We start from the raw sequence: 27,426 nt of genomic DNA, 5'->3' as shown, positions 1-27,426 counted from the left end.
TCCCCCTGATGAGGACATGCCACCCAGAGAAGACAGCCTCATTACGAGGTGGGCGGTAAGGGTTAAGGGGCACCGGTAAGGAGACCGGTGCCGGAAAACCCTTAAAGCCCTATTCCGAGGTCCCTTAGCGGGTCCCAGAAGGAACGGCTGGTCTGACCAGGCGTTCTTTACGGGAGCCTTTAAGGGACCTTGGAGCTAATAACGGGCCCACAATTTGCGGGCCCGTTATTAGCACCTTCCCCATTCCCATTGAGCCCTATGGGGGCTCAAATGGGAATGGGGAATGGTATTTGTAATGGGGATTTACCGGGTCCGCCTAGGTCGGAATGTCTCGGTAAATCCCCATTCCGCCAGACTGGACCCGGACCCGGGTTTGGAGGCAGCCATGGCGCTAATAGCGCCATGGCTGCCTCCAAACCCTGAGGTAGCCATGGCGCTAATAGCGCCATGGCTACCTCAAAACTCGTAATGAGGCCCAGTGACTCATTACTTACAGGTGAAGTGCTGCCACACAGTGAGCAGGAGGATGGAAGTGATGGTTGTCTGGTGGGGAAAGAACTAATTGACAATTATTTCTGAACACATTGATAATCACATGTTGCTCACCTTTGTACATGACTATGCATTAAATAAATCACATTCACACAATAAGGAATGTCCTAGCATTGCTTCAAGCGAACTAGAATTTAATAATATTTGAAAAAAGGCATTACCAACAAACCCCACCACCCACCCCCACCTACCCAAAACACCATCCCCAACACACACACACACCTCCCCTCCCCAAAAACAACACCCCCTAAAACCCATGCCCTCCCACCACCCTTGTGGCTATGTACAAAGTCTCATGTAATGTCCCTTCTCTGGCTCTTGCCCTTGCCACCCTGCTGTGGCACCATTGGGGCCACATGATGCAAGAAGTGGTACATTGGGTTGCTAGGCAACGATCCCTCTGTGGGCTTGATGGAAATAGACAGCTCAGACTCCTGGCCCCAGATGTGTTGAAGTGTCAACAGCATGCATGAATGGAGAGACTCCACAAAGGATGACATGCCCTCAGTGTGCTCCTCATTCTCTGCCCAGTGCCCTGCATTTGGAACATGGAAGCAGTAGTCTGAGATAGCTGCCTGAACTGGCGGTCAAGGGACTGGGGCATCCCCCTGGATGATCCCTTGACACTGTCCCTGAGTGCCTGCAGAAGCTGCACCTCCTGCCCTGCCAGTTGTTCCATGGATGCCTGCTGCTGCTCCGTGGCATCCAGACTCACCCATATATCTGCCAGATTGCACTGTGGCACTGGCTGTAGGCTGTAGGGAGGGGCAGGTCTGAAGCTGGGGAAAGGAAACACAAGTTAGTATATATGAAAGCCCTAATAGATCCCTAAAGAATACTTATTTCAAATGAAAGAGAGGTAGAAAATGTACCATAGGATTATTTGGGCTGCAATTCCAAATTGAATAAAAATAAAACAATTTTGAAAGGGGTACCAGACATTTGGTTGAAAAAATTTGGTCGACTGGACAAATGGTCGAACCAATTTGATCGAAAGCCACCCCTTTTTTTGTCCCTCCCCCAACCCCCTTTTTTTTCTAAAAAACCCTTTTTTTCCCTAAACGAAAACCTAAAAAATACATATATAAATGAAAAATAAATTCGACCATTTGGTTTTCGACCAAATTACATCGACCATTTGTCTTTCGACCAATTTACAGTCGACCATTTGTCTGGACAGCTTTTGAAAGATTAAGGGATAAAAAGAGTTAAAGAAGAACTAACCCATCACAATTCAGAAAAATCCTCATTAGAGAGTTTTTTGAAAGCTATTCATAAACCTCATCCACATGAACCCTGTGGAAGGAAAAAATACACAGTTCATAAATAAGTATCAGCGCTCTAAGAAACAAATATGTTCCTTTTAGCAATTAGGAAATGCGGCATCCAAAATGGCCATGTTACATCGAACGAAATGATGTAATCACGTCAAACTACCCAATGATATCATCCCTATCACATATATAAAGTGGAACAGAAAAAGCAACAATACATTGCGTAACGGCATAGTGAGAGACAATTGGATCTCAAAGAAAGTGCAAATAAGAAGAAGGTTCTTGCCATTTTGGACCCTTCCAACTTTTCTTTTTTTGTAAACCTAGTCACTTAGAAAAATATGAGACATACAACAAGCCTCATATGAAAGATTAAGGAAAAAGAGCTTAAACCTTACAAACTTAGCCTCAGCCTCACAAAACCAATAGAGGGCAATAGGAATGTTTCCCAACCTATGATGTCTTATGGAAAAGGGGAAAGAAATACTCTTTATGTGCAATTAGGCTTCAGCATGCATTTCACAACCAGTGAGCAATAGGAATGTTTCTTTGCCCAAAATTATTTAAAGGCATAGCCAAAAATGGAAAGGAATTTAATATTTAGTGAAAAGTGGATTTTTACAAACCTTAGGTTTCCTGTTATATGGGTAAATATTAGAAAATGCTGATTTGACTTAAATAACTAGTTCACCTCATAAAAACTAAAACACAAATTAATTATTTCAAAGGTAAACCAATAACTGTAAGAAAACAACTGAAATTTTGCAAGCAGACAGAAAAACTGAACAACAATTTTTGCGAGAGCAACTATAAGTAATGAATAGGGTGATGAACACATATGAATTAAAAAACGACTATGAAGTAATGAGATTTGTCTGACCATTGACATAAAAGTGTTTAGGAACTGCTTTGATCAATACTAATGTCTTGTAAATGAATTATTACTATTTATTTTTTTGGTAGATTCTCTCCTGATGAACCATGAAAAAGACAATGATGAAACATGTGTAGAGAAAAATAAAGTAAAAAAGATAAGACAAAGAGGTGTTTGTTACCATCAAGAACAAAGGAATACATTCTAGTTTTTCCATGGACAACCTGTGATGATAAAATAAAAAATAAATAAGGAATATAGAAGAACTTATTGATGGATAATTGTGATTAATTTGAAACACAAAAAGCAATCACCCTAAAAATCATATATAGCTGGCACACAGGAAAGGCCACCAATTGAGAAAATATACTGAAGTTGGGGGGCCAGAAGCCTGTGTCTATCTCCTCCACCGGTCGCTTTCTGTGTTTATGCCAGCCTGGAGCAGGTGATACCTGTTGGACTCAGGTGAAGTGGAGTGTCAGAGGGCAGATTGGTGGGTTCCAGGTGTGTGGATGCCACCATTTTGACCCTTGTGAATCTTCAGAGGAGCTGGCTGTGGCATGGCTGTTGCAGCACCTGCATCAGCACTGATGTGGAGATGGGGGTGTCTCCATGCCAAGCATGGATGACACTGTGCTGATGTCCTGTGGCCTTGCTGCCTCACTCCTGCTCTTCCTCCCGCTGCTCCTAAGACCGGCCTGTGCGGGGTGCACGTGGATGCACTGCCAGTGGCAGAGGTGTCCTGGGCAGTGAAGGGCCCAGCCTCTTTAGCCTCGACTGTGTACCTGTTTGGTGGATACTGACACTAATGCAACATGAGGTTTGTTCTTCCTATACACATTTTCTATTATGGGCATTGTGGGATGTATTTACCCATGCATCCGAGCCATACCTCAAAACTGTGCAGTACTGACATGGAAAACATCATGATGGCCAGAGCTTCCCAGAAAATGCACAGGGAAATGCATGAAGAATAGGCTGCCACTCATTTTTGCCGATGTTATGGGCACAGAAGGACACTGCCTAAAACCACCATTGGACTACCCACACAGTAGTCTGAAACCATTGGGAATGGCAATGCTGATTGCCAAAAGCAAACCCATAACTGTGGAGAATTCATTTTCTTAAATCCCAAAAAGGGGTGCAGTACCAGTACTCACCACTATCAGAAAGCCGGCGTTTTAAAACCACCAGATTTTACTTTTTGTAAAACTGAATAAATGAACCCAGAGCATGCCAAAGAAAGACTTACTGAGAGGTGGATCCAATGTAAAGTTATATTCTGAAGTGACTTGAAGGTTTATAACAAGACTGGCTGAGCTGTGGATTTCAGCAATTTAAGTAAATTTGGACTGAAAGACATTAAAAATCTAAATGTTTAAATTGACTGAGTGACCTACTTCTGAGTGTCACATAGGTTGCAATTGTTTAAATGTCATAGTTTTAAACTTAGAATCAGCATTCTAGCTGCATATGTAAACATTGTCTTGACTTAAACTGGGGAACAAAAAGTGACATTTTATCTGAAACCTGGCTTAAGGAACTGAATTCTGCCCACCAGTCACCCCCATCAGGAGTGAAACTTGAGTCACAGCTGTGTTCCCAGGCCTAGCTGCCCTTTTTCTGCTCACACCAAAAGGGATATGACACGTCCCTGATTGAATTACCTGGGCTCTGCAGGAAATTGAACAAAGCCCTGTCTTGACTCAGGCAAATGTTTTATTGGCGGCAGTCGTAAAAGTAGCTTCCTCCTGAAGCAAAGGGGAGGGGCACTGCCTGTGAGAGCAAGCTGGCTTGGCAGAACTGGAAAAACCAGAAATTCAACCTTGTGCTGGAGGAAAACCACACCCCTTTGGGGCCAGAACATAACTCTAAAAAGATGAATAACTCATAGTACGGACTTGTGAAAATTATTTAAATGATACCATAATTCTTGTGATTTTTCTGCCCACATTTTAAGAGGTTTTTAGAACCGGTGGCATGTTCAGGGGAGTTTTAGCGGAAAAGAGGATATTACTCAAAATGTGTGCATGTGAAAAATCTGACACTTCATCAATTAATGTCCATACTCCTTGCGCACATGTGTGTAAATTTGGGGTAATGTCCGGAATTGCAAACCAGTTAAAAAGTTCAAAATATTGCCATTTCTGAATGCAAGCTCCCAGGAAGAGCAGAGTTTGAACAGGAGATACCTCCTGTGATATGTGAGGGGTGCATATGATTTTAAAACAATATGCACCTCTGCAAATATGTATTTGGTTCAAATCTAGATTTGTGTGTAAGTTGACAGGAGGAGTGGACTTTCTGCAGGCTGTAAAATGACATCACTCTGACACAATTTAGCTCCCCCAATCAGGGGAGAAATGAAAGCTTGGCCAATGATAAGTGGAGAGGGGCTGGCTAGCGATGCTGCTCACACACACCCAGGGACTTTCAAATCCATTTGCAGCTGGAAGCTCTGCCGGGAAAATCCATACTTTACCTCCATCAATCTCCAGAGAAAGCTGTGCAGAAAGATCCAGACTTTAAATCCCTCAATCTTCAGAATCCAGAGAGAGAGCAGACCCAGATCATTGTGAAGTGCAGAGACCAGAGTCCCGTCTAAAACCTGACCAGATCCATGGCGAGGCCCATTTCACTCAAGAATATAGTGTGAGTACCTAGAAAACTGTGCAGAACCAATCTCTTAGTTAAAATAATATAATTCAATCCTATTTTAATCTAAGTAGAACTGCCTCCTAACTGTCACCTGTCATTTGCAAAGCTGTCACCTGTCATTTTCTAGTTGCAAGCTGCACTTGTCTTTTTGAACTTTAAAATTTCAAATCTGAAAAACGACCTTTATTTAATCGCTCATATCTCCGTGACCGTTTGTGCTAGAGACTTGCAGTAACTTTCACCTGGGAGCTGAGATCCTAGGCTTTCCTAGGACCCCAAAACGATAGTGATTGTCCTTGTAGTTCCTCTGTAATCGCGCCAGACCATCCGCGAATTTTGACGCGATTTGAAAATTTCTCCACTTGCAAAAAGATAGCTGCTTTTGCTTTCCTCTGAAAAAAAATCGTTTGCCTCATAAAAACTATCCCTGCATCACTGCTAGAGTGAGCCTGAGCTAATATTAACTTGATTTCACTCACCCTGAACTTCTAGAGGGAATTAAAAGCATTTTAACATATTTTCACTCCATTGCCAGCACATATCAAAGCATTTTGCCTGTGTTTTCAACGTCTGTAGTCTAAGTTGCTGGGGTTAACTGAATCACATTTAATTGCATTTCTGAGAATTGTGTGCCTTCCTTCCATTTCCTTGCATTGCATAAAAGGGGGGGGTGAATTGCCAGAGAAAAGTGATTACATTGTTTTGTTGAAATCATATTGAGTATTTTCTATACAGCATTTCATTCATTCAACCTTGCATTTCCTTGAACCCTATAAAACATTCTCTTCCACATTATTCTTCTGTCCCTATTTACCAGTGTGCTATCTTATCCATTTCATGTCAACTCCTTAGTGATTATAAAGAAGTGTGCTAGTGCCAGATTCTCCGTTGTTAATCTTTATCATATCAGATTAAGTGTGATATTCAATTATTAATTTATTATAAAGTGTGATATATATATCTATATTGTTTAAAGTCTCAAATAAACCTTTTAACTTGCAAAACAGAACTACTTCTTGGCTCAGTGGGGTCAGGGGGATTCCAACAGAGGGGTGTTATATAGGGGTAGTCATCCAGAACGCATGAACTGGACATAAAGATATATCAATAAGGGTTTTCATTCAGTATTCTAGACTAGGCGTTGACTTGGCTGTAGTGCTGAATTGAATCCTCTTACAAATTGGGGGCTCGTCCGGGATTCTGGGTTAGAATACCACTTGTGCGGCTTAATACAGTGTGCTAACTGACGGGATACATACATCCAGTTGGATCACCACGCTGCATTACGCTGTGAAGCATTCCTCAAAAGGGACACTCCAAGAAAAGTTCTGTTCTGCAAAAATAAAATACTAACTTCTGTAAGTCAGGACAGAGACCAATCTCTAGAATGACGACCTTGGTAGATATGAAAATAGCCAGGGAGCACTTCTTACATAAACTATTTGTGAGAGGTGAATGGGCTGAGCAGGGCCAGGATGCCTGGTTGCAGGCCATCACGCGACAGGTCACTGAAACAGGGTCAGACTTATGGAGAGATCAGGGTCCATTACATGTGGCCCTGAGTGAACTATATATGGCTCCTAAGGCCAAAGATGAACACGACAAGATTGTTAGGATAGCGGCATATTTATATTTATATATGGGAGCCATAAGGAATAAATGTGCTGAAGGCCATGATCTGGCAAAAAGGCAACAGATGGCGTTAGAGAAGGCCCAATCTGATCTGGACTCTTCTGAGCAAAGGCTGCACAGAAGCCAGGAGTCAGAAAATGAGACCAGACAGTACATCACGAAAATAAAGGAGGATATGGATGTGCTGCAAAAGGAAAAGTCAGAACAGGATACCAGATTTCTGGCCTTGCAGAAGGAACACCAAGAAGGTGTGGACTCCCTACTGCAAAGCCAGAAAAAGCTGAAGCAACAGCTAGACTTCAATAGGGCATGTGCTGAGCAGGTAGTCACCCTGCAAAGCCACCTAGATAGGTAGAAGGCAGAGAGCAATAAACTGATTCTGAAAGACCTGGATACCCAGGCAAAGTTTGATCAGGAGCGCCAGAAAGCTGGTGCCTTCCAAAGGCAAAGGGACGACCTGACGGTACAGATGCAGACTCTTAGTCAGGAAAGGGACACCTTAGGCCAGGAAGTCTGCCACTTAAAAAGAAAAATGGAAGAAAATCCCCTGGCCCACCAGGGACTGGGTGACCTCCAAAAAGAACACCAGAACTTGCTAGAGCAGTCCAGGAGGGTGGAGGATGCTCTAGCAAGAAAGGAGCAGGCCAATAGGGACACAGCTCAGGAGGTAACCCTCCTGCAGCAAAGACTGGCCCAGTTCTCCAGGACCAACCAGGAAGCACGGAGGGAAAATGAGGCTCTCTGCCAGCACAATGAGAGGCTCCAGCAACAGGTAGCGATGCAGGAGAAACTGATAGAGTCGAGTAAGGCCTTAACAGAGGAACTGAAAGCACAAATGCAGGCTCTTGCATTGCAACAGGGAGCAGGGGCGGATAGAGATGAGGTCCGCTGGCTGGGAAAGAGAGATTCCTGACCATAGCCGCAGGAGCCCTAACACCAGGGGCCTTCATCTCCCCCAGTCCCTGGACTCTACCACCCCCATGTCCCCTGGCGCACATGAGCACAGGGCCACAGGGATGGCAGATTACTATCCAGCTAAGAGTATGGGGCTCATAGGCCAGTACCACTCAGGAATGGAGGGGTGGGCATCCGGGTATGGGCACCCAAGTACAGTACAGTTCAATGGGGAACCCCAGGAGAGTAGGCCCATTAAGGGCATCCTGAAAACCTCTGCCCAGTTAGGTCAGTGGAGGGGGTACCCAGCAAATCCTGGCAGCAAGGAGGGATCTGAGGACTCCTCTGAGCACCACAGGAAACAGGAGACCAGGTCCCCACATTCTGCCAGCCATTCCCAGGCTCGCAGAATCCGGGAAAACCTGGAAGATCTGACGGGAACCTCTGGGAGCAGTGCCTCTGAGTCAGAGGATGGATGGACCAGGGTTACCCGAACCAAAAAGGCCAATAAGGCAAAAAGGGCCTTGCTTAAGGACCCCTTAAAGCAGATTAAGGCGATCAGGAGCGTCATCACGCCTTACCATAAGAACGCTAAGTATTCTGTTTGGGAGCACTTAGAGTTGTTTGAGCAAATGATGGAGACTTTCCATTTGAAGGACAGCCAAAGCTGTATTCAATATGTAAAGTGGACCTTCTCCCCGGAATACTCCAGTTTCTTTGCGGGGCTGGAGGACCAAAATCATTTAAGATGGTCCACCTATAAGGCGGCCATCTTGAAACATTTTTCCATTCATAGAAATCCTCAAGAGGCTCGCAAGGCAGCCTACAATTTGCAATGTGGGGAGGATCAGGCCCCACAAGAATTTGTGCAAGAACTGAAACGTGCTTTTGCGCAGACCACCAGAAGGGTGCGCACAGACAGTAGAGAATTCATCAATACATGTTTTCATGCCTTGCCCAAATACATAATGACCCAGCTCGTGAGGGATTTTCACGAGAAAAGATCTTTAGACTGGGTCATTGAACAGGCTACCCGGATCTATGAGGTGCAGAAACCGGTAGATAGCAAAAGTAATGCCCAGAAAAACCCCAAAGCCAACAGCACCCCTGCTGCTGCCAAGGTGGCAGAGGTAAAGGTCACCCCCGTTTTGGATTTGGAGATGGGGGGGCCTAAAAACCTACCTGCACCTAATAATGCTAGGCCCAGAAGGTCCTCGGGCCAGGCACAGACAGGGAGCCAGGGAGGCAGCCCCACAAATGGGGTCCCTCGCTCTCCTGACTATGTAAGTCCCCGTTACAAGGGAAATCGACCCATCCTGGGTTATGTGTGGACTCCTCCAGCCCAAGGGGGGGGATCCAGCCAAGCACCTAACCCAGGGAACTTACCTCCCAACTTCCCACAGGAGGGCAGAAATTCTCCAAATCCTGGGCAGAACTTTTTCCCCAGGTATCCACCCAATTTCCAACCCCAAAATCATCCATCCTTCTTTCCCCAATTCCCTGAGCCCAGACAACCTAATCCGGGAGAGGGGAGGCCAAGGGTGGAGGGGTACCCAAATCTTCCCAACCCGGGGTATTACCAGAGGAGGGACAGCTACCCTTCCCGGGATCAGCCCAGGGGAGAAAACAGGGCCCCGTATCAGCCTGAGCGGTTTTCCCAGTTAGAGCGCCAGGTTCAAAACATGGCGCGGGATCTGGGTCACATACTGAGGGCTCAGCAGAACCCTCAGATCGGCATGCCGGCGCAGAACGCACCCAACTCTGGACCCGGTGCTCCAGAACAATGACGGGGACAGCACCCCGATAACACACCGGTTCCCAGGGAGGAGGCACAAGGGGAAGGGGGGTGTAAAGCCTTGGAGGAAGCTTCCTTCCTCACTTGTAAACAGCCCCTGGAAACCCAGGAACCGGAAACAAAATCTCTTGCCCCTGAAAGTCTGCCTCCTAAGGAGCAGAGGGGGGGTAGGAGAAACAAAAGACCCAAACAGACTCAGTTTGAGGAGGAGGTACAGATCTTCCAATTTGAGGGAGAGGGATCCTCAGAGGATCCTGGGAAAAGGATCTTCTCCTTCAGAGAGGGGGGAACTCCTCCCAAAGAAAAATGGGTCCCTAGGGATGCAAGTCCAGACTGGGGAGATGTGGAGACTGAGCTACCACCGCCCACCGTCTCATCCCAGAACCAACAGCAAGAAAATCCCCTGGTTCAAACCCATCCTGGTGACTGCCTCCAAAAAGGGGGGGGGGCGGCCCGGAACCGGAGCCAGGGGAACCCACAATGGCTCTGATCTCCAGTTGCCAACTTTTTCTTTCAGATTCCCAAGGCTCTCCACAGAATTCTGCCCAAATCTCTTCGCTAGCGATGTCCAAAACCAGAAAGTTAGCCCACCAGTTGTCCAAAAATGTGCATTATCTGTGCCCCCTTGAGGAGAAGGAGGGAAGATATTATGCCCCGGTACAAGTACAGGGGCAGGGTACAATTTTGGCACTGGTGGACACTGGATCTCAAGCTACCCTTCTGTCCAATGCAGGAAGGGGAGAGAATTACCAAATTCCTCTCACCTCTCTTCCTGGGCAACTCCAGAACTTTGGCGGGAAGGAAATTCCCGTCGAGGGGAAGGCAGATTTGGACATTAAAATTGGGCGACACAAGTTGAAACACCCGGTCATAGTTGTGACCCCAGAGGGCACCCCTTGTTTACTAGGGAATGACCTCCTGAGAAGGTTGTCACCCCTAATAGATTGCGTAAACAGGGTCCTCTGGACCCAGACTAGCCGACCAATAAAATTAAAACAGAGTGTCAACCATGTTAGTTTAAACGGCACCTGCCACATGGTTGAACAAAAACCTGACCAAGTAGAATTTCACTTCCAGAATAGCCAAATTCCAGACGTGACAGTAATAGCAGTAGGACAACAGACTGGTGATGGGGGGTCCTCTCTATTTCTGAAAATCAACCTTCCTTCCAGTTTAAGGTGGTATTCCACACTGGAAGGAAACACTCTGAGATTCTATACTAATCCACAATCTGAAACTCCCACTCCTATAGTCCAGAAAGATGTGAAATCAGCTCAGAGCCTGGCTGATATTCAGCAAATTGGAGAGCAAGTTGTTCATCCCTGTTCAGTTAAATGATGGGAAGGACTCTGTTCTCGCTCGAGTGTGTGTGAACAACGGTAAGAGCTTCATCAGCGAAGCCATGTTCCGCCAACTCCCAAAAGATCCAGCCATTCCCACATTCAAACTGATAGACAAATGGGAAATGGACCTGGAAGCGCCTAAATCCAAACATCTCCTGCCAAGCAGGTGTATGCTCAAAATCTCCATTGGCAACAAGAGCATAGTCCACAATTGTTGGGTCGTGCGAGACGTCCCTACCGCCTTTTACTTAGGCAGTGACATTCTCAATCGCTTTGCCATTAGTTTGGACCTAATAAACTTCAAAGCTTGGTCCCGAATAGCGGATAATCCCATGGGCTTTGATGATCCAGAAAAAGCATTTAGGTCAGCTCAATTGCTACCTTATGCAGTTGAAATTCAGGTTAAAGAGGAAGTCACCATCCCAGAAAGGACCCGACAATTCTCCCTGGAAGTGAAAGTTAAAAGAGGACAATATTTGCAAAACCCTGATGCTTACATACATCTAAATGCTTCTCTCCAACAGCAAGGGTTGGGGGTAAACCCAACACCATTAGTCAACACAGAACATGACACCATTCCAATAGAGGTGGATAACAGCGACTTAAAGAGTATTACTCTAGCCGCAGGCACCAGTATTGGAATGGCGGTTGATGACCGACATTTTTCCATCGATTTAGGTAATGAACTGTTAGGACCAATCCCCAAGGACTGTTTTGACAGTGACAGTGAAGACAATACAACACCAGACAGGATTTTTACCCGGCATGGGGGGAACTTCCTGGTGTACACTTCCTGCCCCTATGGTAAGGAAGATGTGACTTATGACTTCAGGAGGGATGAGGTGATTTTCCAGGTCCATGAGGGCTGCCTTTCCCACCTGAAGCCTCCAGTCCAAATCAGCACTCTGACCAGGGACTTCTCCACCCAGCTGGAGGAGGCCGCTGAAATAGCCAAACCAGAAGTCTTTCCAGGCTTCAGGCAGATGGTGGAAGAGAGAGTCAACCTAGCTGATGCCTGTGTGACTCTGGAACAAAAGCAAAAGTTGAAACAAGTTTTCTTGGATTTCCAAGATCTCTTTGCGGTAGACTCATATGACTGTGGCCGCACCGACATCCACACAACAACAATCCCCACGGACCCTGGCATGACCCCTGTGTTTGTGAAGCAATATCGCTTGCCTCTCGCATCAATGGAGTCCCTTACTGAAATAATTAAGAACCTTGAGTCCCGGGGAATAATCCGTCCAGTCCACAGCACCTTCAATAATCCGGTGCTGGGAATATTGAAGCCAAACGGCCAGTGGAGACTCTGCGCCGACCTCAGGGAGCTCAACAAACGAGTCCATACTTCCCGATGGCCTCTGCCCTACATTGACCAAGGGCTGGCCCAGATCCAGGGGTCACAGGTATTCACTGCAATAGACCTGACCAATGGGTACTGGACCGTGCCTGTCAGTAGGGAGGACCAATACAAACTGGCTTTCACCTTTGGGGGCCAGCAGTACACATGGACCCGGACTCCCTTCGGATACCTCAACTCCGGCAATGAATTCAACATTTTCCTACATAAGGCCATGCCCGACCTGGGTGCGAGGGGTAACCTGGCTTATGTAGATGATGTCCTCATCAAAAGTTCATCTGTGGAGGAACACATAGCGGAGATCCGTTATGTTCTGACGCAGTTGAGGGCCGCCGGAGCAAAACTTTCCTTTCAGAAAGCACAGTGGTGTAGAACCCGTGTTAATTTCTTGGGGCGTGAGATTACTCCTCAGGGCCTCTGTCCCCAGGAAAAGAAAGTGGAAGCACTTCAGAAACTGAAAGACCCCACAACTCTGCGGGAACTAAGGAGCCTCCTTGGACTGACTAATTACAGCAGAAAGTTCATTGAGGGCTACGCAGAGATCACCAGACCCCTGATTCATCTCCTGAAGGGGGGGGTCAAGTGGGAATGGGGTCCAGAACAAGCCGAGGCGGTAAAACAACTCAAAAGAAGCCTCTCACAAGCGCCTTGCCTAGCTTACCCTGTCAGAAACAAGGAGTTCTTCCTGGAGACGGGGTTCTCTAATACGTGCTTGACGGCAGTATTATACCAAAAGCATGACAAGGTAAATAAAGTAATCTTCTATGCGAGCAAAACTTTATCCTCTGTGGAGGAAAAATTCAACGATTGTGAGAAGGCACTCCTGGCAACGGTGTGGGCATTGAAGAATTACCGCCCGTTTATCCAGGGGGAACACATCATAGTGGAGACTCCACACCAGCCTCTGCAATATCTCCAAAGTGATAGAATCCGGGCCGGAAATGTGAGTAATTCCTGAATTACTTCCTGGATTCTGTCAATGCAAGGCTTTCCTGTGGAGGTCAGATATGGCCAAAACAAGAAGAGTCCACTCGCGCAAGGTCTGGCTGACTTGCATGATTGTGCCAGAGAAAACTGTCTCGAGGACGAAAGTCTAAAAATCAAGGACAACACGGAGGCATACCTTAATTCCCCACACAAAGTCTTTGAAGATGACAAGTGTGGGGGAATGCCCACTGTCTATGTGGATGGATGCTCTTACCATGTTGACAACAACGGGGAGAAAGAACTGGTGGCCGGCGTAGGGAATGCATGGGTGAATGAGTCCCCAGAACCCTCCGCTGGATACAAAATTGGTCCCCGAAGTAGTCAGGTGGCAGAATTGATGGCTGTGCATCAGGCCATCCTCACTGCTGTCCAGCATCAACTCTGCGAACTGGTCATAATCACAGATTCGGATTATGTACGGAACGGGTTCGTGGAGCACCTGGTTAATTGGAAAACCAGAGGCATGTTATGTGCTAACAACAAACCCTTGAAACATGGGAAGTTGATCCAAAACATTGATGATCTGGTCACCTCGAATGAGATGACCATCTATTGGAAAAAGATCAAGGGTCATTCCAAAGTAGAGGGACCAGACAAAACTGGAAATGACTTAGCTGATCAGCTGGCCAAAACCGGGGCCATCCAAGGGGATCTAATTGAGATTGAGTCCCTGTTGGGGGAAATCCAGGTCACTGCTATCACTAGGTCCCAGACAAATGCTCACAACGACCTTTCAATTGCACAATGGAGTAAGGAAACCCCTGATGATGATTTGATTACCGCTCAGAAGGGGGATCCAATAATTGGTAAATTTTACCAGCACCTTGAGCACCCTGAGAACTTTCCCCTGACGGATACCGATTACATTGGGAAAGAGGACCTAAGAGTGTTGATGAAGTGTCCAAAAATGTTCCGGATCCAAGACGGTTTGTTGGTAAGGAAATCCAAAGCTGGCCACGATCAGTGGGTGGTTCCTACCTCATTCCGAAGCCTGATGTTAAGTCACGCCCATGATGCGGCCACCGCCGGTCATAGGGGGTTTCACACAACATTGGAAATCTTAAGAGAGGTTGCATACTGGCCACACATGGGGCAGGACCTCGACCAATACTTGAAGGGGTGTCTTGTGTGTGCACAATTTCAGCCATCATCCCTCACGCACCGCGCGCCTCTCCAAAAGCGGGGGATGACACTGCCATGGTCAGATTTACAAATCGACTTTGTAGGCCCCGTGATTCGCTCTGCTAGGGGGAATAAGTACATTTTGACTGTGACATGCTTGTTTACCAAGTGGGTGGAATGTCTCCCAGCCCCAAATTGCAAGGCAGAAACGGCAGCTGCCTTGATGATTAACCACATCTTTTCCCGTTTTGGTCTACCTCAAAGGATTGAGTCAGACAGAGGTAGCCACTTCACCAGTGAAGTAATGACAAAGATGTGGGAGATACTGGGGGTCAAGAGAAAGCTGCATATTGCTTATAGACCAGCTTATTCTGGGGCAGTAGAGAGATATAACCGAACCATTGTGAGCATATTAAAGAAGTTTGTGGCAGATTCTGGGCCAAGTTGGGATATCCGATTACCTCTGGTCCTAATGGCCATAAGATCTACCCCTTCATCTGCAACCAAAATGTCACCATTTGAGTTGATGACTGGGCGCAAGATGGTGCTTCCGCAGCATTTGCTCTATAGGACCCAAGAGCAGACACTGATAAATGCCTCCACAACTCATGAGTATGTGGAGAATTTAAGGAAACACCTTCAACATGCTTTTGCTTATGCTCAGCGGAATCTAGAAAGATCGGCTGATAGCATGAAGACCCACTATGACCTGAAAACTTCCAGGAAGGAATATCAGGTGGGAGACCGGGTCTATCTATACAACTTCCAAAGGAACCAGGCCAAGCAGCGCAAATTTTTGCCTACATGGAAGGGACCCTTTGAGATCATCGACAAAATCTCCCCTGTGGCCTACAAAATCCACATCCCCAAAGGTCCTTTGGCAGCGGGGGAAGACAAGTGGGTCCACATAAACCAGTTGAAATGTTGCCATCCCAGGCACGCTCTGCAACAACTGGAGGAATCCTCTGGAATCCTAGCGGGTACTGTCTCAGACTAATTCAGTTCCAACCATAAAACATACCACATCTAGTCTCTAAAATATTGTGATTTGCATGAAACTGTCTCTTAGTTATACTGTTTTTTTTTTTTCAAAATAAGAATGTAATGTTTCGTTATGATGAAATGCATATGCTGCCCCACTATCTCAACAGTGGTGGAAAAACGTCTATGAGTAGGTATTGCCGCTTTTGCTTTATCATCCTAGGAGAGATGAAACCATGGAGAATGACCAAGGAGGACGATCCGGAGACCGCGAGCAGAGACGCAACCGGCCCGGGGTACCGCCCAATCTTCCCATCAGGACCGGCGAGGAGAACCGATCGATCAGTACCGGATGGAGGAAAAGATGCTGAACTGTGCCATCTATTGGAAGAAGATGAGGAAACATCCCAGGTCTTGCGAGTCCCATTCGTGAAATAGAATGGCAATCGCAAGAGGGGGGCTTGTGGGATGTATTTACCCATGCATCCGAGCCATACCTCAAAACTGTGCAGTACTGACATGGAAAACATCATGATGGCCAGAGCTTCCCAGAAAATGCACAGGGAAATGCATGAAGAATAGGCTGCCACTCATTTTTGCCGATGTTATGGGCACAGAAGGACACTGCCTAAAACCACCATTGGACTACCCACACAGTAGTCTGAAACCATTGGGAATGGCAATGCTGATTGCCAAAAGCAAACCCATAACTGTGGAGAATTCATTTTCTTAAATCCCAAAAAGGGGTGCAGTACCAGTACTCACCACTATCAGAAAGCCGGCGTTTTAAAACCACCAGATTTTACTTTTTGTAAAACTGAATAAATGAACCCAGAGCATGCCAAAGAAAGTCTTACTGAGAGGTGGATCCAATGTAAAGTTATATTCTGAAGTGACTTGAAGGTTTATAACAAGACTGGCTGAGCTGTGGATTTCAGCAATTTAAGTAAATTTGGACTGAAAGACATTAAAAATCTAAATGTTTACATTGACTGAGTGACCTACTTCTGAGTGTCACATAGGTTGCAATTGTTTAAATGTCATAGTTTTAAACTTAGAATCAGCATTCTAGCTGCATATGTAAACATTGTCTTGACTTAAACTGGGGAACAAAAAGTGACATTTTATCTGAAACCTGGCTTAAGGAACTGAATTCTGCCCACCAGCCACCCCCATCAGGAGTGAAACTTGAGTCACAGCTGTGTTCCCAGGCCTAGCTGCCCTTTTGCTGCTCACACCAAAAGGGATATGACACTTCCCTGATTGAATTACCTGGGCTCTGCAGGAAATTGAACAAAGCCCTGTCTTGACTCAGGCAAATGTTTTATTGGCGGCAGTCGTAAAAGTAGCTTCCTCCTGAAGCAAAGGGGAGGGGCACTGCCTGTGAGAGCAAGCTGGCTTGGCAGAACTGGAAAAACCAGAAATTCAACCTTGTGCTGGAGGAAAACCACACCCCTTTGGGGCCAGAACACAACTCTAAAAAGATGAATAACTCATAGTACGGACTTGTGAAAATTATTTAAATGATACCATAATTTTTGTGATTTTTCTGCCCACATTTTAAGAGGTTTTTAGAACCGGTGGCATGTTCAGGGGAGTTTTAGCGGAAAAGAGGATATTACTCAAAATGTGTGCATGTGAAAAATCTGACACTTCATCAATTAATGTCCATACTCCTTGCGCACATGTGTGTAAATTTGGGGTAATGTCCGGAATTGCAAACCAGTTAAAAAGTGCAAAATATTGCCATTTCTGAATGCAAGCTCCCAGGAAGAGCAGAGTTTGAACAGGAGATACCTCCTGTGATATGTGAGGGGTGCATATGATTTTAAAACAATATGCACCTCTGCAAATATTTATTTGGTTCAAATCTAGATTTGTGTGTAAGTTGACAGGAGGAGTGGACTTTCTGCAGGCTGTAAAATGACATCACTCTGACACAATTTAGCTCCCCCAATCAGGGGAGAAATGAAAGCTTGGCCAATGATAAGTGGAGAGGGGCTGGCTAGCGATGCTGCTCACACACACCCATTTTAAAAACACATAAAAACAGAGAGACAGGACAGAGAGGGACTTTCAAATCCATTTGCAGCTGGAAGCTCTGCCGGGAAAATCCATACTTTACCTCCATCAATCTCCAGAGAAAGCTGTGCAGAAAGATCCAGACTTTAAATCCCTCAATCTTCAGAATCCAGAGAGAGAGCAGACCCAGATCACTGTGAAGTGCAGAGACCAGAGTCCCGTCTAAAACCTGACCAGATCCATGGCGAGGCCCATTTCACTCAAGAATATAGCGTGAGTACCTAGAAAACTGTGCAGAACCAATCTCTTAGTTAAAATAATATAATTCAATCCTATTTTAATCTAAGTAGAACTGCCTCCTAACTGTCACCTGTCATTTGCAAAGCTGTCACCCTCAATCTTCAGAATCCAAAGAGAGAGCAGACCCAGATCACTGTGAAGTGCAGAGACCAGAGTCCCGTCTAAAACCTGACCAGATCCATGGCGAGGCCCATTTCACTCAAGAATATAGTGTGAGTAGCTAGAAAACTGTGCAGAACCAATCTCTTAGTTAAAATAATATAAAATAATATAATTCAATCCTATTTTAATCTAAGTAGAACTGCCTCCTAACTGTCACCTGTCATTTGCAAAGCTGTCACCTGTCATTTTCTAGTTGCAAGCTGCACTTGTCTTTCTGAACTTTAAAATTTCAAATCTGAAAAACGACCTTTATTTAATCGCTCATATCTCCGTGACCGTTTGTGAGTCACTTGCAGTAACTTTCATCTGGAAGCTGAGATCCTAGGCTTTCCTAGGACCCCAGAACGATAGTGATAGTCCTTGTAGTTCCTCTGTAATCGCGCCAGACGCATCCGCGAATTTTGCCGCGATTTGAAAATTTCTCCACTTGCAAAAAGATAGCTGCTTTTGCTTTCCTCTGAAAGAAAATCGTTTGCCTCATAAAAACTATCCCTGCATCACTGCTAGAGTGAGCCTGAGCTAATACTAACTTGATTTCACTCACCCTGAACTTCTAGAGGGAATTAAAAGCATTTTAACATATTTTCACTCCATTGCCAGCACATATCAAAGCATTTTGCCGGTGTTTTCAACGTCTGTAGTCTAAGTTGCTGGGGTTAACTGAATCACATTTAATTGCATTTCTGAGAATTGTGTGCCTTCCTTCCATTTCCTTGCATTGCATAAAAGGGGGGGGTGAATTGCCAGAGAAAAGTGATTACATTGTTTTGTTGAAATCATATTGAGTATTTTCTATACAGCATTTCATTCATTCAACCTTGCATTTCCTTGAACCCTATAAAACATTCTCTTCCACATTATTCTTCTGTCCCTATTTACCAGTGTGCTATCTTATCCATTTCATGTCAACTCCTTAGTGATTATAAAGAAGTGTGCTAGTGCCAGATTCTCCGTTGTTAATCTTTATCATATCAGATTAAGTGTGATATTCAATTATTAATTTATTATAAAGTGTGATATATATATCTATATTGTTTAAAGTCTCAAATAAACCTTTTAACTTGCAAAACAGAACTACTTCTTGGCTCAGTGGGGTCAGGGGGATTCCAACAGAGGGGTGTTATATAGGGGTAGTCATCCAGAACGCATGAACTGGACATAAAGATATATCAATAAGGGTTTTCATTCAGTATTCTAGACTAGGCGTTGACTTGGCTGTAGTGCTGAATTGAATCCTCTTACAGCATGGTTGATTTCAGGCCAATGAGTACAGCTACTGTTAGGTGGGAGTAGTTCCTGCTGAGGGTGTACACTGCGCATGCATGTGTACGTTGCCTGTTGGCCTGCCAATAATGCTTGTTGTTGTGTAGGGGCAGGGGGTTAACTTGGCAACATGGACTTTCACAGCACGTATTGGTGTTTCTCATAATTCAACGTCTTCACATGCAAATCTCCCCTATAGTGCATGTGCATTTCTACATTATCCCACCTTCCCCGGCACATGCATGTAGCCACTGTGCCTTTGTACTGATTGCAATGTGGTTGTCCATTCCCCTGCCCATTGTACTCATCTATGCTGGGGGACAGGGGATGCATGCTTTTGGCAAGTGCATTCACATGGGAGTGGGTACTGCCAGACTCACCACAATCCCTTTTGGTTGCTGCTGCAGCTTCTGCAGTGCCAATCCCCTCTATCCCTTCCATGTATAGCACGGTGCTGGCCTTAACCGCCCATGGGGTCAGGACAATCGTGTCCACACTACCAACTCCTTTGGCCAATATTTCCCCCCAGTGATTAGAAAGGAAGCTTTGTACCCTGACCTTGAGGTCATTCCAGCAATTCCTGCAGTTCCCTCTGTCCTGTGCGACTTTGCCCAAACCCTTGACCTTGTCGTGGATGCTGGGCCAGATAGCTGCCTTTGTCTAGCTAGGTGTTTTTTGATGCCAACAGACATATAGCTCCAAGGGCCACCAACTCATCAGTGAGGACCTTCAATTCTGTGTAACTGAATGTTTGTTTGTGGAGGCGCATGTTAGGCAACTTCCCTTTCCCTTTCTCCTGAGACATCTTTGCACTCCCTTCTGGGTCCGGGTTGCTACATGAAATGGGGGATTCAGAGTGGATTCTGTTTTGAAACTATCCACCACCATGCTTCCTGTTCTGGTGCTGATGCTATTTCCACGGGTGGTAATCCTGCCAGTGCGTCATAGACTCAAGTTCAATGGTAATTCCACCAGATGGAATTACCGTTACCACCAATGGTATGTGTGCACTCCTGCCAAGTTGTAATGCAGTGGTAATTCTGCCTGTCACCACGGCGGTAATGGTAATTCTGCTGAAGCGGAATTACCATTGTATTACAGCAGAACTTATAATGAGGCCCATTATCTTGGTTTATCAGTGAAACCAGACCCTGAAAGATGAGCAAAAGAGAACAGAATTTGCCTTTGCAAAAGACTGTTTTATGTATTTGGGTTTGCAGCACAGCACTTAGAATGCCAGGACATGTATAAGCATGTTAAATCACAAAAAAGTAACCACATTTGAAATAACAAAAAGTTAACAGATTTGAAATGTAAGGCTTTAAAAATGCCAGCTGGTTGCAAAAGTGAACGTTTTAAACCTAAAATTTGCCATTTCAAGAGTTCATATCCTAACACAGTAACAGTTTGTTGCCAGTGGTCTGAGCCTAGGGAATTACAGGTACCCAAGGGACAGAATGCATTTAGCCTACCATTTTAACATACAAATATGAAATGCATTCCCTGGTCATTAGTGAAGGTATATAAAGGTTGAATTGACACAACTTTAGTACAGATAATACGTTGACAGAGATTTGCTCAAGCGCATTCCAGAGATGCTCCATGCATTTTCAGATTTGTCCCAGTGTTAGCCTTTGCAAATCAAGTATAAGGTAGCAGGAGAACATCAGAGATGCTCACAGGCGTCTGATTGCCTCCAGTTAAAATCTTTGAGAAAGAAAGGCATAAACATGATTTAGAATGTAATCAGCATTGCTGGAGCATTACCTAATAAATAAGTAAAAAGCAATATTAGCATATGTCTATTGTCAACCTGCACCCAGAGCAAATTCACAGATGTTGCAAGGATACAATGCATTCTGCACGCAGTGCTGTTCAAATACATAGTAATAGTGTATACCTCAAATACAATCACCTCAAAACATACACCCACACTTACAAAAATATCTACCTCAAAACTAATTCTGGAAAAACGTATTCGTTAGAACCTCATATTTTGGGTTATTTCAGCAGATTATTTATCCGATACATTTTCTAAGGTTTTTGAGGGATCTGCAACAGTTGGCTCTCCAGAGACTTTGAACTACAACTCTCAGTAGCCCTAGACAGCTTAGTCAATGGGAAGGTATTATGGGAATCATAGTCCAACATACCTGGAGAGCTGAAGGTCGCAGACAAGTGACCTAGTTCAACCATGTCGCCTACAAATGGGCACATGTGGTTGCAGCTCAGTAGCAGTCCATTTTCAGTGAGGCAGCAGGTGTTTGCTGAAGACTGGCTTAGGAAATGTAGAGAAGGCAGAACTGTCATGGATTGAGAACATTTGAGCAGGAAGAAAGCTATGGACAGGTAGTGAGTGATTGAGGAGTCAGAGATCTAGATGTACATTCAGGTAATTTAGAGCGAGTGAACAGCACAAGTGCCATCTAGAATGAGTTTAGGGTGGGTTAACAGCTGGTAGGGAGAGCAGCTCAGGTTTAATCAAGGAGAACCACCAAGGGCAGCTAGTGAGAGACTCACACTCAGTTGATTTTTGATGGAAGAAGCCGCAGAGATTCAGGGATGTGGATGATGCCCTACTTAGTGTCCGTTTCTTGAGGTGAGTGGATTAGACAGATGCAAAGGTGTCACGTGGGAGGTGGAGCAGAGAATGTATTAAGGCAACTTGCGTGCGACTGAAGCTTGCATTATTTTTGAAGGAGAAAGCAGGGAGTAGGGTGATTCACCAGTCAGTGAACTTCTCTTGAAGTGAGTGAACAGGGCACATACCACTGGGTGACCCGTGGAGGAGGAGCTGAACATTCCTGAGGACAGTCAGTGCACAACTTTTGTGGGAGAAAGCAAAAGAGATTCAGGGAGGTGGGTAAAACACCAGCGATTGCCCTTCTTTTGAAGTGAGTGGACAACATACTTGCCATTGAGGGAACCTGGGAGGGGGCACAGCTAAAAGTAGCAGATATTCACAGAGTTGGGTGATTCACCAGTCAGTGCCCATCTCTTGAGGTGGGAGGATGAGACACGTGCCATTGGATGACAGTTTGGAGAAAGAGCAAAGAACCCATGAGCACAGATAGTGCAAGACTCAGGGTCCTGTGATGTTTTTATTGGAGGAAGACGCATAGAGTCAAGAAGGTGGGCAGTGTCCTTCTCTTCAAGTGAGTGAATAAGATAGGTGCTCTCAAGTGACAACTGGGAGGAGGAGCAAATACACCTTTATGAGGGAAGTTAGTGGGAGACTTATGCTTGCACAATTATTAACGGTAGAATCAGCAGAGATTCAGATATGTGCATGATACGCCTGTCAGTGAGTGAATGACAAGTCAGCACCCATTCAAGTCAGAGACATGGAGAGACATGTTGATTGTGAAACAGCACATTTTGTGTGCACTGGGGATTCCAAATTTGCACTTGGTCAATTGAGATGGCCCCCAACTAACGTTCCACACCCAGCATCACCAGTCACTATGGAGTATGTGCAACAGTAGAAGTACGTGCAAGGGTATTGCACCAAAAAATGAACAACCACTGAAACGGACAGAGGTTGCTCTCGCAGTTACTTCCACCACCTCAGGGACAGAAGTGTAAGGTGTACAGATTGTATTTACCAGAAATCTGGGAAGAATAAGACACAGTAACATTTGAAATGGTTTGAAAATAGCAGGTCTCATCATCATCCCTCATCCGCTAAAAGGGTCTTACAATAATAATGATGTCAATGACTACAACATGGATGATAATCAAGACAATAATACGGAATTTGCTTAGCTGCAGGAATTCAATGATACTGTGTTGGAAGATGAGAATGATGCTACAGATACAGAGGTTGTAGCATCACCCCATCATTTCAAGACTTTTCAAGAAACAGTCTTCCTGTCACAGATCAGAAAACAAACCATCGTTTTTTTCTGTCACATGGTGAAACGGTAACTATATGACAAGTATATCGCTAGACAACAAAGCAATCCATGAGACGAAACTCTACTTCACCCTTGGTGTGTGTACCACTATTCAGAGCCTTGAAACATGACTGTCAAGGCACACCGGGTGTTCTTTCCTTCCGGGCCAAGGAGGGTGCCAGAGTAATGCAATGGGACAGCAGGCATATGCAGTTAAGAACCAGGTAGCATTTTGTATGGAATGGTTTCATAGCAAAAGCCACAAGGGAGTTAACATCTGACGAAGGTAGAGGCATTTGGGTTTTGTGGCAGCAGACAATTAATCGAATGTCATTGCTGTTTTACGAATTGGCAGGAAAGTGCACATTCTCTTCTCTGCACATGCCCTTGTGGCGTTTTACTTTGTCAATAATTGTGAACCTGTGAATAAAAGAGTGGTTGTGGCTCAGAAGATCAGCTGACAGTCAGCTGGGATTAGCATGCCTAAAATGCACTGTGCCAACTATGTCACAATTTTCCACTGCACGACCTGAATACCTCAATGGCAGCCAAATGGAACTCTACTTTGCACATGGTATTAATGCAACACTCTCAGTAGAGCGCTAGAGTTGGCATGGTTGACACTGTCAGTGGCAGTTGTTGTCTAAATGTCTGTTCTGCGATATGATCTTTCAATGAGGCCAACAAGCAGGTTAGCCATCAGTCTGTGGCCATCAGCGAGGTTCTACCTCCAGTGACTGTTTGGGGTGAACCTGAACAACATAATGAGTTCCAGTAGCTTGGCATGGGATGCCAATTCAGTCAAATGATGATGGACATTCATTCAGCGTTGCTTGACAACCCTTGAGTAGTTGATTTTAAAGGTAACATTCAGTATCTTCTGTAATCCTTTGTGAACAAAATGTGTCAGGGTAAGATAATTTAAAGCAACGATTATAAGGTGGAAACATTGTGAAAATGTCAAAAGGTGCTTTATTGGAGCACTGGAGCACTTGCAGTATCACTTGAAAAATGAACACAAGCAGCAGGAAGATATCAACGCAGCCCAAAATCTGCCAAATAGACCAGCACCGTCAAGCTCAACATTGGTGACATCATCGAGATGCATATCACTGACACCTGTTGAAAGATATGTGGGGGTGCTGGTGATGAATATGTTGAAAATAGGCTTCAGACAGCATCCTCAGTGACTTACGTATCTTGAATACTGATGGGAGTCATCAAAAGAAACATACAGAGGTACATCAGTCTCATTTACTATTGATGCATAAGCAATGGACTTCACCTGCTGTAAGGGATGATGGCCCAGTACAATATTTGTACATCAAGTGATCTGTCTATGCTGGAGCAATTGTGTGATTTGCTCTTAAATCACCAGTGTGCATTCTGAGAGTTTTTAAAGCAGATGAAACATTTTTCTCTAACAGAGGGAGAAGCATCAAAGAGTCTCAAGTTCAACAATTGACATTAATCAAAATTAAAAGTCACTTTGCTGCAAAAGACTTTTGAACAGCGTTTAGTCACAAACAACACACATATCAAGTAATGATGATGAGTTGATGTTAGAAACTGAAAAGTGAAGTGGGGTTGTCTTGTTGCATGTGAGAGGCCCTAATCAGTTGCTGACTCACTTGTCAATAGTTATCAGGATCCCGCACAGGGTGCATCCACCTCTTAATTTTATTGGGGTCTCCCATAGGGCAAAGTCACTGAATATGGTTTTCAGCCTCTCTCAAAGTGTTAACCTATGAGAAAATGTTTTTGAGCTCTCTCAGAGGGAGCAGCTAGCACCTACATTTCTTGGGCTATTTCAGAGGGCAAAGCCAGCTAGTAAAATCCTTATGCTCTCTAGCAGTTGCAGACACCCCTTAAGATTTGCAAGCATCTCACAAGGTGCAGCCACACACTATAGTATGTGGGCTCATTCACAAGGAACAACTTGCCACTAATCATCTTGGACTACACAAAATGATGCTGTTAGTACCACCTACTAAAGGCCAACAGCTCTCTCACAAAGTGTTAACTAATGATTGAAAGCTCTTTCACATACCTAACCAATCGTGATTACTGAGAGTCTCCCTTTGAAATTATTCCTTCTCCCATGAATGCCTAATTCCTTCCACCTGAACAGTGACCGACAGGAGGGAAGACTGATACAGCTATATGTACCACTTGATGTTGGCTGCAGATACTTAGTAGTTATCTCCACCGGGTACAAGCACCATACAATGCAGATTAATGGCCCCATGCATGCCTCATCACTCTGTCCACATGCTTAACTCAGTTTCTTGTAGGGACTATCCTGGCAATAGGGTCTTGCTGTTACCTGATTGGGTAGACTGGGCAAGTACTGTTTATTTGGCACATCAGTGATGATGCTGTACTGAAATCTAGCTCTTTGTCATACTGGAACCGTTTTCCCCACCACCTCTTAAGGGAGGTTGGGGTGGTGGCAGCATGTTTGCTAGTGAAATCAGCAGAGGTGGGCGACTCATTCACTAGTAGATCTTATCCACCCACCAGGGAAATGAGATTTCACATGGCGGTCATATCCAGGCATGGCCCTTGCCCTTGCCTATTTGCTTCCACCTCATCATATTCCACAGCCTTCCACCTGGCAGAAAACCTCATCTCTTCCCCAATGATGATCTTCTCTGGTAGAAGATGAACATACTCTCACCCCAGTACAATGTGCACTGTAGCGGGGGAATAGTGGTGTTTTATACTCAGGGCTCCACTCATGCCTGCCTTTCCCCCACTTCAATGGCAGGGTCAGGTTGAGACTTATTAACCAACAGCTCATCTTCCCTCTACTCCACCTCCTGCTAATAAGGTAGGCAAAAACCTGCTGCAGCTCATTCACAGGCAGGTTCTCTCCCTGAGGTTTCTACTGACAGGCCTAACCAATAATCCCCCCCGCCCACCCAAGAGAAAGGAGCCATTTCAAACTACTACAATATGCTTGCAGCAGTCACTCCTTACTCAAACATGAGATACATGTCCACTTTCTCCCCCTGTACTGGCATCCCCTACTGCTCCTCAACAGGCACTGCCTCCATGTGGATGTACACAAAATGCCCTGCTGATTCTGCCTCTCCGGGATCCTCCACTGGATGCCCTGCCCCCACTTTCCCCCCCTTAATTACTGGGAGAATAGCTTAGGGGCAACACATTTGTCTTGGGAACAAAACTAAAATGAGCAGCACAGGTTCAATATCTTGTCCCTTTTCGGAGGCTGGAGTTCCGCATTATGAGCAATTGTCATGATGCCTACCCCCAGGGAACCAGACCAGGTCCAGCAACCCCGGAAGCAGGCATTAAGTTATTTTGAGCACGCCCAAAACCCCTGCTAGGGGCTGTTTGGGTGTGGTCCTGGCGCCTATGGCACCAGGCTCATATGGAGAGTCAGTCCTGGTGCCATAGGCGCCAGGCTCATAGAGTAGAACTTACCTGATGCAGACAATGCTGCAAGCTTACCTGATGCAGACCATGCTGCAGAGCTCCAAGCCAGATGAGGCTTGGAAGGGACTATTTTACCTAGGGACTATTTTTTACTCGGGTGGGGCTGGGGAGCAATACTTACCTGGGACTACTTTGGAGGCTATTTAAACCACGCCCGAAGAGCAGCACACACTTCGCGTTATTCTGCATCCAGCAGTGTAACGCTCACCGTGTCTGCAAGCCTGCATCCAGTCTTCTGCCATGCCCGCCTCGAGTCTGCAGCTCCTAGAAAAAGGGAGGAACAGAAGGAGAAGAGGTTAGAATAAGAGCAAAATCTTCGATCCTTACCTAAATTCCGGATCCACCGCGCCTTCGAGCTGGAAGAAAGAAGCATTTTACGCGCGCCGCCTCGCCTGCTGCAGCGCCGTGCTGTACTCACCGTCCTTCGCAGCATCCTCACGATCCACCGCATCCTTCTGCACGTTCCCACCGCACTCGGGCACCTAAGGGGAACACAAGAACAGCAAAGGTGAGCCAAGGGAATAAACAGAGGCAATAGTAACTACCCCCATAGACTTACCTGATTACCGCCGGGGGTACTATTCCTCTTCACGGGTCAGCGCAGTCTCCATTGCATCCTCGCCGTACCCCGGCCCCTAAGGGGAACAAAAGGACAAGGTGAGACGAAGGGACAAACAAGGGGAACTCTTCTCACCACAATAGACTTACCTAATTTTACCGCCAGAGGCATTATTCCCGAACTTTTTCTCTCCACACCTGAATAAGGGAGCAAGCCACAGGTTACATTCTGGCCTTATTTTATTCAACTGTGTAGGATAAGCCAAATCTTTACCTGAACTTCGTCAGCTA

This window comes from Ambystoma mexicanum, chromosome 11 (assembly GCF_040938575.1).
Source record: "Ambystoma mexicanum isolate Mex_15411 chromosome 11, UKY_AmexF1_1, whole genome shotgun sequence".
Classification (NCBI taxonomy): domain Eukaryota; kingdom Metazoa; phylum Chordata; class Amphibia; order Caudata; family Ambystomatidae; genus Ambystoma; species Ambystoma mexicanum.
The sequence above is the reverse complement of the archived record's forward strand: the minus strand, read 5'-3'. Positions refer to the sequence as shown.